The 16780-nt window shown below is 40.0% G+C and overlaps 1 protein-coding gene across 12 annotated transcripts in view; it reads left to right on the forward strand.

Annotated features, from left to right (window-relative positions):
- Positions 1–16780, forward strand: part of NCALD (neurocalcin delta) — a 369810-nt gene that overhangs the window by 296254 nt on the left and 56776 nt on the right. The window contains exon 1 of one of the 12 annotated variants that reach the window (XM_088022780.1): positions 4145–4294. The exons of 10 other annotated variants lie outside the window; for them this stretch is intronic. The gene's annotated coding sequence lies outside the window, so the exon portion shown is untranslated. Of the gene's footprint in view, positions 1–4144; positions 4295–16780 lie in introns of those variants that run through there. One more of the 12 variants, XM_088022779.1, reaches the window with a different exon arrangement.

Genomic DNA, 16780 nt, shown 5'->3' on the forward strand with positions numbered 1-16780 from the left:
AGAAGAGAGCAACCTTTGCTGTGATCTTAAAAATGCTTTAGAATCTACAGGTTTTTTTTCTCGTGGCAACATAAAAAGAAAATGACTCTCATTGTGCACAGTCATCTACTTACAGGGGTGAGACTGTGCTGATTTCAAGGTCAAGTTTGTTTCAGCTTCAAAGATAGCAGCAAGGAATGATTTGCGCTGACCTGATTGTTGCTTTGTGTATAGTTTAGGGGATTTTTAACCTTTTTGGTGTCATGGGCTTCTTTGGCAACCTGGTAAAGCCTATAGACTTCTCTGAATGATGCTTTTAAATGCATAAGTTAAAGTATGCAAGATTACAAAGGAACCACTTTTGTTGAAATACATTAACTAGATTTTTTAAAAATTGTGATACGTGTTTTGTTAATAATTTATTCTTAAATAGTACAAGCTAGCAGCAGGTATAACTACCATATGAAATAGTGATGAGTGTAAAAAGTATTTCGGAATATCTATACTGACTATAACGTGACGTGAGAATATCCGTGATTTCTCTCAGCGACAAAATCACAGGTACTGTGGTTTGTAGCCTACATTTTAATTAAAAGAAATACTAAATTTCAGGTTGAGACTGGCGAAACGGAGAGTGTCATATATATTTTTCCCATCCAAGTTCCGGATCCCCTTGAATTCTATCCACCCCTGAATTAAATGATATGTAAGCTAGTGATGCCAAAATTTCGTAGAACTGCACTGGACAAAGCACACACCACCATTTCCACATCCAGTTCCACATCTGATTTTATTCTCTGAATGTGTGAATGTCACAGTATTCTTGGAATTTCTGTGTGAAAAGGAACGGTATATCCGGACAGCGACCAAACTATAACTTTCGTTCATTTTCCATAATGAACGTTGAAATCCATAAGCATGCTTATGTTGCATGGACCAGGAAATTCTTACCTCATTAAATAGGAGTGAAGAGGAAGGACTCGTAATGTTAACGCAAGTTATGCAAGTTCAAACCATGGACCACAGGAATAAGACTAAAGTTAGTTACAAAACGGCCTTTATCCACTCAGAGAAAATAAACCAGTAGTACTCAGATGAAGAATGCAGGATGTTATGTGAGATCATTGGAGAACTTATGTAACTTTCCAGTGTAATGTAAGGCACATTCTTGTGTGAATCTATAAGTTATAATGTTACTTCCTTACCCAGGATAGAGCCTGTTAGTTTATCTACCACAGGTCCCCAGGATGCACCACATTCAAAATGAAATGGGGAATGGAGACACTTCCTGAGTAATTTGAACTCAGAATTCTCTTTGACTTACTGGATATTTAAGAACAATACAGGAGGTATTAATATTGTTTAGCGTGACTGTCTAAGCAATTGTCTCGTTCTCATATCAACTTTGACTTTGCAGAAGATATTGCCTAATGTTCTTCTCCAACCTACTAGGTAGCTTTGCAGTTGGTTGGCTGACATCATATATCACTATCTTTCCAGCCCTGCCTTTAGACTGTCCAAAGCTGCCCTTTCTATTACATCAGCGTCCCCCATCTCAGCGTAAGAGAATTGGAGCTGTGACATTTTGTACAAGCTGTTGTCTAAACTCAATCCAAATCCCTAACATTTGAAATGGAAGCTTAGCAATTTTCCTTCATGTGTTCTTGGGGAATTATGAAAGAGGATTTTTCTCAAACATTTTTTATTCATTAGACAAGAAAAGAACACCTGCTTTGGGGACTTTGAGTCTCTGAGGCAACTTGATAAAGAAACTTGGAAAATGTCTAAAATCTCTGACTCCCAGCTGCACTGTTTGCCTCTTTGATGGCAGGTGTTTGAAATTTTAAGTTCAGAAAAGAATGTGCCATTACTCTTCATGAAATCAACTGTCATTTAAATGGTGCCCCATGATGGAAATCCAACTAGAAATAGCATTCCAAAATATAGTATTTTTTATTGTCTCCAGAAGTGATGCCATAAAAGTTAGTGCTCATTAAGACTTTGATATAAAAATTATATGATAAATATTTAAATTCACATGGAGCCATGTTCTCCAAACTAAAGACAGTCTGTTCTTTTTATCCCTGCAGTGAACCTTAGTTTTTTGGGACATATTTCTATAAATGCCTTTAATTAGAGACACAGCATCTCTTTAAAATTTAGTTTACACTAATGTAAAACATAGTATACTCAGCTAACATTAAAGTTCTATCTTTGATTTGCAGGAAAGGAATCTCTAATCTGAACGATATTCAGCTGCTGCTTGTCCTAATGTAAGGATTATTCATATTTTCTGAATTCTGTCCCAATGACAGCAGGAAAACCAAAGTCTGCATATTGCTGTTATACAAGGATGAATCCTTTAAAGGATGATTCTAGATTTTTTTTTTAATTTTATGAATTTAAACCCTATCCATTAGAGGCAAATGTTGAAAAGTGTTACATTCTTCGGCTATCTGCTCAGCTGATTCCCACAGACTTTCATGTGATTCATACAACTAAAACCACAACCAATTTTGTGATGACCATATTTACAACATCCTTGGAGATAAAAAATAGCGTCCCACAAAAGTCATCCCATCCCATGCCTTCCCAGGCATCAGGTGCCACAGGAGGCAAGCATTTATTAACTAGCTACTGCATCCACATTATTACAGGAAGCATTTTGCGCCCCCCCCCCCCCGCAAAACACAATCCTTGTGTGCCACTGGCATGAAAAGCTCAGCTTACTTTATGAACTTCTGATTTTTCTCTGCTTGAGCTTTTATTCAAACATTCAGTCTTTCATACATTCAACAAGTTTTGCATACCTACTGTGTGCCAGGCTTGACACTAGACATCAGGAATGCTACGGTGAACAAGACAAGCAAGTCCCCTTTTAGGGATCCTGTGTATATCAACGGCCAACGTTTCTTCCTCATGGTCATTAAAGAATTATCTTTAAAAGCTAACAAACAAACAAACATGAAAACAAAAGAGACAAGCAAACAACTGGGAGCCATTAGATTTTACACCTGAGTTAAACCTTAGAAGGGGCATTCTTCAGCTGGTGAACAGCCAGCCTAATTTGTGAGCAATCTGTTCTTATCAGTGTCAAGCATTCCAGATCAGTACGCCCAGCCCTATTCTTGGCGGGCCAGAGGCTGTCTTCTAATTCAGAAAAAAATGAGAATGGTAGGAACTGACCTAAAGAATGATTTTCTTTTAGGCAAATATGCTATCTTATGCAAATAACAAGAGTCATTTTATTTTAAGAAAGAAGTCCTTAAATTAGTGGTGCCCAAGTGCAGTTGACCCTTGAACATCATGGGGGTTAGGGGTGCCAACCCTCCATGCAGTCAAAAATCCACATATAACTTTTGACTCCCCGAAACTTAACTACTAATACCCTACCATTGACTGGAAGACTTACCAATACCATAAACAGTCAATTAACGCGTATTTTGTATTTTATATGTATTATATACTGTATTTTTATAATAAAGTAAGCTAGAGAAAAGAAGATGTTATTAAGAAACTCATAAGGAAGAGAAAACAGTTACAGTACTATACTGTATTTATCAGAAAAAATCCATGTATAACTGGACCCATGCATGGTTCAAACCCCATGCTGTTCAAGAGTCAAATATCTACCTATTCTAGCTTTCCTACACTAATTCAGTCAAGATGGGCTTACTGAATAAGCCCAAATCCCCATGGCATAATGCCATTCACTTCTCACTCACCTGCAAATCAGATTTAGGAGAAAGTTTCTTTTTTCTTTTTTTTTTTTAAGATTTATTTATATATTGAGAGAGAGAGAGAGAGAAAACATAAGCGGGAGGAGGGGCAGAGGGAGAGAATCTCACACAGACTCCCCACTGAGCATGGAGCCAGGCGCAGAGCTCCCTCTCATGACCCTGAAATCATGAACTGACCAGAAATCAAGAGTCAGGTGTTTGACTGACTGAACCACCCAGGCGCCCCTAGGAGAAAGGTTCTACTCCACACAGTTATCCAGGAATTCAGACTTCTATCTAGTTAAACGAATCTGGGGAAAATCCTACATCTACAACTTGCAGGAGTTAACTTTGGGCAAGTTAGCTAAGTCACAGTTTTCTTTTCTTTTTTTTTTTTAAGATTTTTTTTTTTTTTAATTTTTTATTTGACAGAGAAAGAGAGCCCAAGCAGGGGAAGCTGCAGGCAGGGGCAGAGGCAGAGGCAGAGGGAGAAGCAGACTTCCCGCTGAGCAGGGAGCCCGACGTGAGGCTGGATCCCAGGACCCCGGATTATGACCTGAGCTGAAGGCAGTCGCTTAACCGTCTGATCCACCCAGGTGCCCCTAAGTCACCGTTTTCTTACCTGGATAATATTAGCGCCTACCTTACTGGTTTTTAAGCCAACTTACTTGGCATAGTAAGTGATGGGTATTAGGTGTTCAATAATGTGAACTGTTATCATTAGTTTTCTACCTCTGGTGGTGCTGCCACCACCACCATTTCCCCAGAAACTATGAAGTACCACTGCCCAAACTGGGGCAGGTATCTCCCTGCTGTTATGATAGCAGCTAACATTTAGGGAGCTAGATAGACTTCTAAGCTCTTTTCAAAGTAACTATTTTTTCTTCACAGTATCCCAGTTTTATAAATGAGGGAACTGAGGCACAGAGAGCTTAAGCAAATAGCCCAGTGTTTCACAAGAATATATAACAGAGTTCTAGGTATCTGGCCCTAGAGTCCTGGCTCTTTACTCACTGTGCTATATTGCTTTTCAAGCTGGAATATATTCTATTTTCCCTGTAAGTCATATATTGCAGCAGATTGTACTCTCCAAAATTGGCCGTATAATTATATCAACTCCCACATACACTTCTAGAATCTTGCCACTCACCATAAAGAGCTGGAGTCTATTGCCCTCCCCTTGAACCTTACATAGGCTTGTGATTGGTCCAACTGATAGAGCACAGTGGAAACAATACTAGGTGACTTCCAAGGTTGGATCATAAAAAGATACAATTTCTTTGTCTCTGGGCTATTCTTTTTCTTTCACATGTGACATTTGCTCTTGGAAATCAACTGCCATGTTGTGAGGAAGCCCAGACTGTATGGAGGGGCCATAGATAGCTGTTTCAGCCAACCCCTCCAGCTTAGACTTCAACCAACAGCCATCACCAACCAGAGATATGAGTGGGGAAGCCTTCAGAGGATTCCAGGCCCTAGTTCTTAAGTCCCCCTAACCCTCCTGATGGGGGCCATAGATGAGCTATCGCTGCTGAGCCCTGCCCTAAATTGCAGATTCTTGAACAAAATAAACATTGTTGTTGTTTTAAGTCCATAAGTTCTGGCATTATTTCTTAAGCAGCCAGAGTAACTGGAACATATGGGGTAATTAGATATGACTAAAGTACCTGTACAAAGAACTAACTTCAGGTACATATAACTTAAATAGGTTTTTATGATTTGGGATAAGTACCTAACTTAATTAAAATAATTTCTAGAGGAAAATATATTTCAGTTACCAAATTACAAATGGGCATCTTGTTTGTAAATTCAGAACAGTGTCCTACATATTAATGCTGCTGTTGGTTCTGGAAGATTTGGGCTACACTGAGACTTGACTGTTTGCCTTAGTAAAATCTCCCTCATTGCTTCTGCCACCTGGGATCGTCTCTGCCAGAGAGGCTGTGTGAATAACAGTACCTGTGCTATTTTCCCTTGGTCACTGCTTAGTCCTCCTTATCTGCTTCTGTCTCCCTTGCTCACACCTGCTCTGTCTAATCTGCTGCCTAGTTTTCTATTGTTAGACCCTTGCTGTCTTCTTGACACTCTCTTTTGGCTCATTTCCAATGCTTCTAAGCCTATTTTTCTGCTCTAATGGTTTACAGTAAAGCTAGGGAATTCCTCTTGGCCAGATAAGATTTAGCTCATTCAGCGAAGTCTTCTTACCAAGCTGCCAAAATGGCAACTGTCCCACTGGCCTGTGGCTCCATGTGTTGGCCAAACCTAGCACTTGGAATATTCAGAAATGTAGCCCTTATATCCTCACTCAGAGACACTTCTGTCTCTTCTGCTGCAGAGATATCAATACCTCTGATTTTCCTCTCACTTACTTAAAAGTCACCCTATCCTAATGGTCTTCCCACCATTCCTTTAGAAGATTAATTATTTTTTTCACTCATTCATTTGTTCATTCACTGTTTATTAATTCTATGTGGTGGGCCCTATTGTCACATACCTATGGAAAGATTTCTTGTTGTCCAAGGACTGGTAAGGTTCCTCCAGTTGTGTCTCCTTTGCTTACCATTGACACCAGGCAGATGTGGTCCAATGACCCAAATCTTTCAATAATCAACACATGTCCCACTTCGTTCAAGATGTCCCAGCTAAGTAGGATACTACAAGCATAATACAGGACCAGCCAGTCTTTGAAAAGGCTGTAGTCCAATTGGGAAGGCTAGACAGCATATGCATCTGAAATTGAAGAGCTGTGTCTTGGTTACAACCTCTCATAATGCCTAGTGTAGTGCGTAACACATTGTATCTACTCCTTAAATCTCTGGTAAGTGATTAATGAATAGATTAACCCTAGAAAGATACGTGGCATTGAGAGGCATCTTCCTTTAGAGAGGAATTAAGCTTTGAACTGGGTCTTAAAGAATGGAGAATATTTGGCATGACCACAGAAGTGAGAGGATCATCCATGAGTAACAAACATCATGGGTACATCCTGGTAACAGAAATTGACACCCATCTGGGATTGAGAAAATGGTTGGGAAAAGGAAAAAAAAAAATCATACAATACCTAAGGTGGGTGTGGTGATCTAGAATTTATCAATTTAAGGTAAGCTGGATTTGATCAGATAGAAGCAGGAAGCTAGGGAAAGTTTGGGAACAGTGATGTATGTGTCAAATGGTGTTATAATATTTTAATAACCCTGTTTACTTTTGCTTTATACAATTTATTTTAAAATCCCCAATGTGTGTTAAGTGTTTCCTTTTTCTCATAGAAAAGTTCTAACTTTTTAAATTAAAAAAATGTGAATTATCTTCTGCCTTCAGTGCTGTGTGAGCATCCCTTTTAACTTTAGCTGGGTGATATCTGTAGGGAGAGCTATGTAACTTCATAGTTTTAAAACTATAATTTGTTTTTAGCAAAGTTATATTCACATAAAATCCAAGCCAGATGAAAAAATGAAGACTTCCTAACATTTTCCATAGAATTATACTATCATGATAATTGATATTAATAATGAAACCCCTGGGACATTGCTTCATTATTCTGATGTATTTTAATTGAGTCATCAACGAAAGACTAAATTATATTCAGTGAAATTTTAGTTGTAACTACATTTCATTATATCTAATCTTTGAAAATTGGCCATCAGTATATGTGTTTGGCAACTATCAGAATGTTTTTTTGTTTTTGCTTGTTTTTTTTCAAGTAGGCTTCATGCCCAACGTGGGGCTTGAACTCACTGAGATCAGGAGTCCCATGCTTTTCTGACTGAGCCAGCCAGGCGCTCCACTATCAGAATGTTCTTAATCAGAATATCCCATTCTCAAGAAAAATATTGTAAATTATACATACAGATGTGTGTACATATATATATATATTTAGTATGTGTGTATAATATATGTACATATTTATATAAATGTTACATATATTTATATACACACACATAGTGAAAGAATAACAAGAACATCATTTGTTAATCCTTACAGTGAAATGTGACCTCACCTACTGATATTGCTGATAACTTTGCCACAGCCCCGTGCAGGTTAGTGCTGTCCCTAAGGTCCAGTGCCTCTCAGGTACTGAATCTGTGATATAGTTGTGAAGTCTCCAATCACATAAGGATTTTAAAGCAATTGAGGATAGAGAGGATGTTATCTCTACCTCGGACAGAGAGCAAAGGCTGTGCTTTATGCTTATAGAACATGACTCGCCACTGCTGTTGGCAATTGTGCACGTTTGGAAATCAATTCTATTTCTTGAGCTCGTTGCACACATTGACGCTTCTTGCTGCCTCCTGGCTATTCGGCAGTAAACGGCTATAGCACCCTTGGTGATCCCTGAATTCTCTTACAAGGCCAGTTGCTGGGGGCGGTTAACTCAAACCACTCACTCTCTTGGGGGCTTTCTTTATTGAGACACTGAGCAGAAGTTTAACTGCAAGTTATAGTTTTCATGAAATTATTTTCTGTCATATCCAGAGGATGTTTTCACAGAATAGAAGCTTTTTAAGAAAGAGACAACCCCTGGTCCAAATTCCATTTTGTGAAAGTAACTATCATTAAAATCTGCTATGTTCCCCTCCAAAAATGTTGGCCAACTTCCAACTTTAAAAGCCCAACCCATTGCTTTTCCGAAAAGAACGAACTTCTTCCTCTGGCCCTCAAAAGAGCCTAGAATGCTGTGTCAGGGCATCCTTGCAAGGAGGATTACTTTGTTAAAGTCACAAAGGGTCTTGTCAAGGGCACAAAACTTGGTTATGTTACAGGTTGACAAAAAGATACTAATTTTGAGATACCGTTTAAAAAAAAAGGAAAGATCTCACTGAAATCACATTAAATCATGTTCTGGATTTAAGAAATGGGACTTTTTTATTGTGGTAAAATATACATAATATAAAGTTAACCTAAAAATTTTAACAGTTTTAAGTGTACAGTTCAGTGGTGTTAAGCACATTCATGTTGTTGTGGGACCACCAACACCATACCGCTCCAGAACTCTTTCGTCTTCCCAAATTGAAATTCTGTACCCATTATGCGCTCACTCCCCATTTTTCCTTCATCCCAGGCCCTGCTAATCACCATTTTACTTTCTTGAAGTAGGTACCTTTCAAGGAAATTTAAAATGAACCTATAATTTCGCTTTCTCTTGTATATACACTCGTCAGTTAGTAAAATCCCTATTCAAAGTCTCCAAATAACTGGAAGTTTCTTAGGTTTACAAGTGGGCAGAGTTTATGCAGAGTTCCATGATGTAGAGATTTCAGACATACAGTGGAGAGGATGGGTTGAAACATGTTTTCTAAACCAACTCTAAATCCTATTCGGTACAATTTTTGCTTAATTATTCAACTTGCCACTTTGCTTGACAAGGAGAAAGCCATTCAACCTGAGACTTTCTGGTCCCAGTGATATAGCCAAATAGTCTTATATTAGCCTTCTACTGATGCTCATTTTAAGTAACTTAAGTATCGAGCAATACATGTTTATGATAAAACATTTGGACAATATAGAAGAACATAAAGCAGAAGATAAACCTCACTCTTAATATTCTACTGCCTAAAGTAACCACAATTAACAGTTTCAGACTAAAAAGCATTATAATTCATTTTACTTTAACAGAAGAAAAAGAACTCTGAAATGAACCTGAGGATTTGAACTTCAGGTAATGATTTCTTTAAAGCGGGAATTTTTGGATTCCAGTGAAATTGAATTGCCAGTTAAAAATTTTAAATCAATCAAATACAAAGAGATTGGGGAATCAACATTTCTTAAAAACTAATGGTTTCTTAATGGGTACAGGCTTAAATTTTCAGTTAGTGAAGTTTAGTTAACTATCTCATGAAGATCAAAAAAGACCATAGGTAATCAAACAAAAATACCTCCGAGGAAATAAAGGGTTTTTAACCAGAGTTCGAAACTTAATTCCACCCTTAGGAATATTATCCTGGAAAAGACTAGATAAAAAGCATAATCTGTAAGAAACACAGTCCATGAAGTTATAAACTTCTTTCAAAAGGCAAAATAAATCATACAATAGGGAAGCAATTATTTTACCCAGTGAACTAGAACTCAGAGATTTTAGAGGAATGCACTGTATTTATTAACCTTGACCACAGAGGCTTACCTTCATGTGCTTCAGACGCCAGTGTTTTTTAGATTCCATTGTTTAAATACAAACTGTGTTTTAGTTTGCTTCATATTTAGACCGTGATTGCCTTTTATGGGTATTTATCTTTCTAGTGTTTCTCATCTTCTTTCTCTTCTCTGGTTGACTTGGAGAAACTTAAATCTTAAGTACATATGTGGCGTGTCATCATTTACTTCTTGATTGTTAAGTGGTCCTTCAATCATGATAACCTTTTGTTTGTTGAAGATTTCTTCACTGCCCTGTTTCCTAATTCAGACTAAATAGGCTGTTCCACTAGGATATCTCTCCATCAGAACTGGATTATTTCCATTGTTTCCAGGTCTACCTATTTCTTGGATTCATTTCCAGTTTTTCTAGAGTATATTTTTGAGTAGTTTCATCAAAACAGCAGAAGAGCTAACTCATTGTAGATTTCATTTTGCCCTTATAATTGAAATATAGATTCAAAATAACTTTCTGCCACAATTTTATGGGCTTTGTTCCAATGTGTTCTAGCAACCCGAAAAGCAGATGCGAAGTCTGCTGCCATTCTCTTTACAGGTAGCTTTTTTACTCCCTCCCTGAGCTTTCAGGATTTTCTCTTTGTATCTGGAGATCATAAAATTCCCCGGGAAGTGTCCAGGTATGTCATTTTTTTTCATTATTCCATTTCAAGCTGTCTTAATCTGAAGATTCAAGGTTTATTCAGCTCAGGAAAATGTCCTGTTATTTCTTTGAGATATTGATTTTCTCTATCATCTGTGTTTTCTCCTTGAATAGCTTTTATTTGGAAGGATATCATATCTTTTAGCCCCAGGAGATACTATATCTCTTCAATCTTGGATCTCTCTCCTCTGTGTTCTTAAATTTTCTCTAATATTTTCTCTTTCGTTTTTCTTTTTTTTTTTTAAGATTTTATTTATTAATTTGAGAGGGAGAGCACACAAGTCAGGGGGAGGGGCAGAGGAAGGGGAGGAAGCAGACTCCCTGCTGAGTAGGGAGCCCGATGTGGGGCTCCATCCCAGGACCCCTGAGATCATGACCTGAGCCGAAGGCTGATGCTTAACCGACTGAGCCACCCAGGTGCCCCTCTCCTTTTTTCCTCTTATGTGCATTCCAAGAATTTCCTCAAATTTGTCTTCCAGATCTCAAATTTTTTGTGTGTGTCATTTCATTTCACGAATTCAACCTTTCTACTCAGGGTCTTTTTAAAATCTTTAATTTTTATTAAAAAATTTGTTTGTTTTTTGTGGCTCCTTTTTCAAAGCAGCATACTCTCGTTTATGGATACAATATTCTCCCAAATTTCCCTGAAAACAGTAATAACACTTTTTTTTTTTTTTTAATTTATCTTCTATGTCCCGTTTCAACTCTATTTCCTTTGGCATCAGTTGTTTTGTTTTTCTTCTGGATCCTTCTCTTTTATGCTCTTTGTTTTTCTTAGGTAACTGTTGCCTTTTGACTGGCCCAATCATATTCATAAATGAAGTGCTGGGTTGACTAGTAGAGGTACCTGGTGGGGTTTCCTTGGCAGTTACATAGGAATGTCCTTCTATCATGCTTCTCATGCAGGGCAGATGAGGCAGGCAGGCTGATGGCAGGCACCTTTGAGAATAAGAAGCAGGTAGGCAAGCTTATGACTGCCCAAACTGCCCAAGTCAGGAAGACTATATTTTGAGCAGTGAACTGCATAGGTGTACTGCCCTTTTGTGCAGAGTTTAGAGGGGGGCAGGAAAAGGTGGGGGAAAAAGCATTCTGCAGAGCCCTTCTATTAATTACCCTGTCTGCTCCTTCTCTCTGTGGCTCTAGACCTGAATTCTCTGGGGTTCTGTTGGGAAGAACAGCTCTCACCTCTCCATCATCTCTCTCTGAAACCTAATCTCTGTGGCGGTTTTTATTGGCTCAATCCAACCATGTCTGTTTGCTATTTTCCAGAAATTTTAAAAAAATTTCTGTCTACAGGGGTGCCTGGGTGGCTCAGTTGGTTAAGTGTCTGTCTTTAGCTCAGGTCATGATCCCAGGGTCCTGGGATCGAGCCCCACATCGGGCTCCCTGCTCTGCAGGGGAGCCTGCTTCTCCCTCTGCCTGCTCCCCCCGCTTGTGCCTCTCTCTCTCTCTCTCTCTCTCTCTCTGTCAAATAAATAAAATCTTTAAAAAATAATTTCTGTCTACAGATGGTAACCTTTTCTGATTTCCATCCCTGTTACAGATTATTCTTTTTCATACATATTTTCTGCCATTTCAGTGGAAATTTTGGAGGATTTTAAATTTGCATGCTTAGTGTGCCGTGCTAGAGTGAAGTTGTAGTAACATTCAGAATGCTTATCCCAGTGTGTTAGTGCATGAGACCAGGGCATGTGTCTTTTGCTCGACGAGACCATTTCTCTTTCTTTCATGGCCCCAGACAGCACTCTCAACCCTGGTTAGACGTATGACCAAAATGGATCATTTATACAGAGAGCAAAGTGAAAGAAGATGGATCACATGAGCTGATTCCGTCATTAGACTCATAATGTCTGCCTCCATCAGGTACCCCCTCATCCTTCAGGACTCCACTCAAGCCCTGCCTTTTCTAGGAAGCCTTCATAACTTCCCCAGTACTCTTGCATAATACAAACTGCTATTATAACACTAACCACACAGTTTTATAATTTCCTATTGTCTCTTCCATTAAACTTCATGCTCCCCGAGGGTAAATGAGGTGCTTTGTTTCATGTCTGTATCCTCAATGTACCCCACAGGGGCTGGCATGCATTAAATGCCCAACACAGGTCAGATAACCAAGTAACTGAATGAATGAACAAACTTGATATTGACCTTGGAAACAGGTGTGTTGTATTTCTTTGCTGAAAACAAGACCACTGACCTCCTGATTGTCAGGAGAAGTTTTGGGAAGGGTGTTTCAGGCAGGAGGAGCATTATGGGGAAAAGCCCAGGGCAAACTGGGGCATGGCTTTTTGGGGGAACTGGTAGAGGCTGTTCTCAAAGTTGCTATAGATAATTGGTTCATCTAAATACAATCTCTAATTCCTGCTGTGTCCTTTTGTGCTGAGTGGCAGTCTTATTTCAAGGTTCTTTGATCTTTGCCAGTTCAGTGAATGCAGATCTAATTAGAACTGTTGTATTTTGGCAAAAATGCTGGTGCCCCAATTCCTTAGGTGTTGATAGAGTATCCTTCCTGGTTCTTTATAATCACGACTTGAAACCTACAGCAGTCTTCTTTGCCAGTTTACATGAAAGGATCCGCTTACACTTGTTTTTACTATCATTACCAGTATTGAGCCCTCACTTCACAAGAACAGCGTGAAACCACAGACAGTTTAGAATGGGGCTTCCAAGCCCTCCTGGGCTCTGGTAGCCTGCTGGAAATTGGTAAAGCAGGGGGCCGTCCGTTGCAGAGCTCTGCCTCTCACATGATCACCTGGCAGAACTTCCTTGCTCCAGTGCCTCTGACCCCATTCACCATCTGAAAGTCCTCTCCAGAAGCATCTGAGGACCTCGCCTCCCATTTCTGGAACTTAATAAAAAACTACTGGTTTTCAGAGCAAGTAGGCTCTCAATTCTGGGTAATTAATACGTGTCTTTTCATTTCAAGATGTGTTATTCTATCCACATAGCAGGTGTTCAATAAATAGTTGTCAGATGGGTGGAAGAATGAATAAAATCCAAGAGGGATTGGGTTTGCCTTTTTGAAATTAGACTCAAGGAGCACATTTGCTGGAAATTACCCCAGGTGGGTGCTGGGGTCTGCTTCGGATTGCAGGCCATTGATTGCTTCCATCTCGGTCATTTCAGTTTTGCCACATCCTACACACGTCCCCCATCTCTTGTCTTTGGGGCCAGTTCACTCTGGCATTTAGACTCTCACTAAACACGTCTCCGTAGGGTCCTTTTATTTGTTCCTAACACAAGATTGTCTGGGGAATATGCTGCTCCCTGTGGGCTCGCTCCTCACCTGCCGAGGCAGAGACCCTGACTTAAAGAGCGCGTCCATCACACCCCCAACTCAGCGTCGCATTGGGCTTGTTTTTAAGAGTAAAGCTATGTGGCGCCCCCCAGCAGACTGGTGTTAGATGTGGGACAATGTAAAGCAGGACATGCCCAGGTATATGACTCAGGAGTACCTTGACAACCATCAGTGAAATGCCAGGCTGTGCTAATAGGAAAATGAGGTCTGGGAATGCTAACGGTATAAAGTGACTAGCATAAAGGGACATGTTTTTGGCAGCCCTGGCAGTAGTCAGGGCTGGAGACATAAGGAGAGAAATGGCTGCATGAAGATGACACAGGAAGAGAAGTTCAAGTCCTCTCATTATTCAAAGTCCCAGCTGAATCTGAGCTGCTGGGTCAATGGGTGGGAGCACCAGCCCAACTAACCCCCACAAGCTCTTGGCTGGGATCTTCCCACTAGCCTGGGAGGAGAGGCACAAAGTCTAAACGCAAGTCCCAGCACTGGGGTCAGAATCGCAGTGGTGTGGTTTAAAAACAAGGCTGAAATGAGAACTTTGTAATCGGAATCTAGAAGGCTGGGGCTTGGGATTTGCCTCGTCACAAGATTTTCTAGGTGATTCTTAATTCTCGGCAACTAACCCTTGACAGCCACCAGCACCTCTTAATCTTCTCAGTCTACAAGGATCTCTTGCTGTGGACAGACTGCCCAGCACCGGGAGTTTCAGCCGAGCATGTGGCTGGTCTGCACATGGCATGAAGAGGCAAGCTCTGTGCCCTTGGATCTATTTATTTGTTTTCTTTATTTTTATTTATTCTATATTTTTATTTGAGTATAGTTGACACACAATGTTACGTTAGTTTCAGGTTTACAACTTAGTGATTCGTCATTGAATATATTCCTTATGCAATGTCTTTTATTCCCATGACTTATTCATTCTAGCTGGAAGCCCATACTCCCCTTCACCATTTTACCCAACCCCCACCTCCCCTCTGGCAAGCATCAGTTTGTCCTTCGTATTTATAGATCTGATTCTGATCTATAGATCTGATTTGTTTGTTTATTCATATGATTTTTTTTAATTCCACTTATGAGTGAAATCATATGGCGTTTGTCTCTCTCAGTCTGACCTATTTCACTTAGCGTAATACCCTCTAGGTCCATCCATGTTGTTGCAAATGGCTGTGCCCTTGGATTTAACAAGTGTTTCTAGAATACGGGCACTGCTTTAGGCCTTGAAAGCAACCCTTGCCTTTAGGGATCAGTAAGTTATGAAGTCACAATCTACGCTCTCAACTCAACATGACCACTTAGCATCACTAGCATCACGAAAAACTCCTGTTGTGGATATATGCCACTGGTCACAAAAAGATCTGATGCAAATAAAAAGTCATCAGCCCAGATGACTACCACAACTAGAAAACAACTCCAAGTTCCTTATTTGTGAGGAGCAACCTAAGGATGGGACTAATTCACAAAGCTTACAACGGAGCCTATAGATCTCTTAAGTAGGGTTATCAGATTCAGCAAGTAAAAACACAAGACACCCAGTTAAATTTGCATTTCAGATAAACATAAAATTTTTTTCGTTATAAGTACATCCCATGAAGTATTTAGGACATACTTATGTTCAAACATTAATTGTTTATTTATCGAAATTCAGATTTAAATGGACTTCCCATATTTTATCCGGCAGCCCTACCCCTATGCTTACTTAGGGACACTTCCCAAAAGATCAAGGCTGCTAGATTTGGATATCTGGTCATATTAAGTTGACAAGAGTAGAGGGCAGGGAGCATGCCCTGTTGTCTTCGCCTTCCTTAGACAGCCTTCTTTAGCGTGTAGCACTCAGGGTATAATAAATACACAAGGAGTCGGTGTCAGATGGTTCTTATTCAAAGGAAGCTAACCTCGGTGCTGGCCTCATAGGCGCTGTAGAGGAGGAGAGCCCGGCTAGCCACACACACACAGTGGACCTCCTCACATCCACAGCAGTGAGTGCCTCCACCCTGCCTCACTGCCCATGCTCTCCATCACTCGTGACACGAGATCGTGGTTGGCAGGGGCTGAAAATTGTATCTTGCAACCTAAATATGTCTCTTTCTCTTAGAGCTCTTTCTGCCTTCATGGGAGTAAACCTCACTTCAAATATTGTGAGTTAGCATAAAGGTTTTATAAGTTCAATCCCATTTCCCCACTGGTTAACGTGATCGTTGTAGCATTCCATCTCTGTTTTAGAATGATTTTTTCACCCCAAGAGTAATAAGTTAACAAATTATGCACAAGTGGGGGTTTCTATTTCAAGAAAACTTTGTTAAGTGGAAGAATGCTTTGGTTATTTTCTTTCATTGTAGGGCCCCACTCTCTTTGAGTTGGGGCACACCTATTTCCAGGAAACTGTCTGTCAGCCAGACAGCATCGGTTTTCTGGGAGGGTGCCAAGGAACCAGTGTCCTTTTCTTCTGATTTATTTCCCCAAATTGCTCTCCAGAAGACAGGTATTAATGGGAGGAAAGAAGAGCAGCCATCTATGGGTGATTGGTGAGTCTGGGCGGTCTGCTTCGTTGCAATCCACTCCGGTTCGCATGTGTAACTACTGGGGCTTTCTTGGTAATATTTAAGGGGAAAAATCACTCAAATCCCCTTGTTTGTCATAGGCATTTTAACTTTGGCTAAGTAGTACCTGATGACCACCTGAATTAATCATTTCTCATTACCCACCTTTGAGGTAAGTTAGCATGAATCCCTCATTATTGCGTGAGAAAACCAAATCCCAAAGAAGCCGATTCTGGCCCAACAGTACATGGTGATCAGTCAGGCCTGGGATTCTTAAACCCTCTTGCCTCCTCCGGGTAAGCAGATTGTCATCTTTCACCACCGTGGGATGTACAAAGACCCAAATGTAGAAAACGTGTTTCCACTTACAAACATAGCCCTATGTTTGGGACAGGAGTTTTCAACTCTAGTGTCATACAAGATCGCCTAAAATGCCAATGCTAAGGTCTCACTCCTG

This window comes from Eumetopias jubatus, unplaced genomic scaffold, assembly GCF_037043125.1.
Source record: "Eumetopias jubatus isolate StellerSeaLion01/CBP00866 unplaced genomic scaffold, mEumJub1_p1.0 scaffold_4, whole genome shotgun sequence".
In the NCBI taxonomy this organism is placed as follows: Eukaryota; Metazoa; Chordata; class Mammalia; order Carnivora; family Otariidae; genus Eumetopias; species Eumetopias jubatus.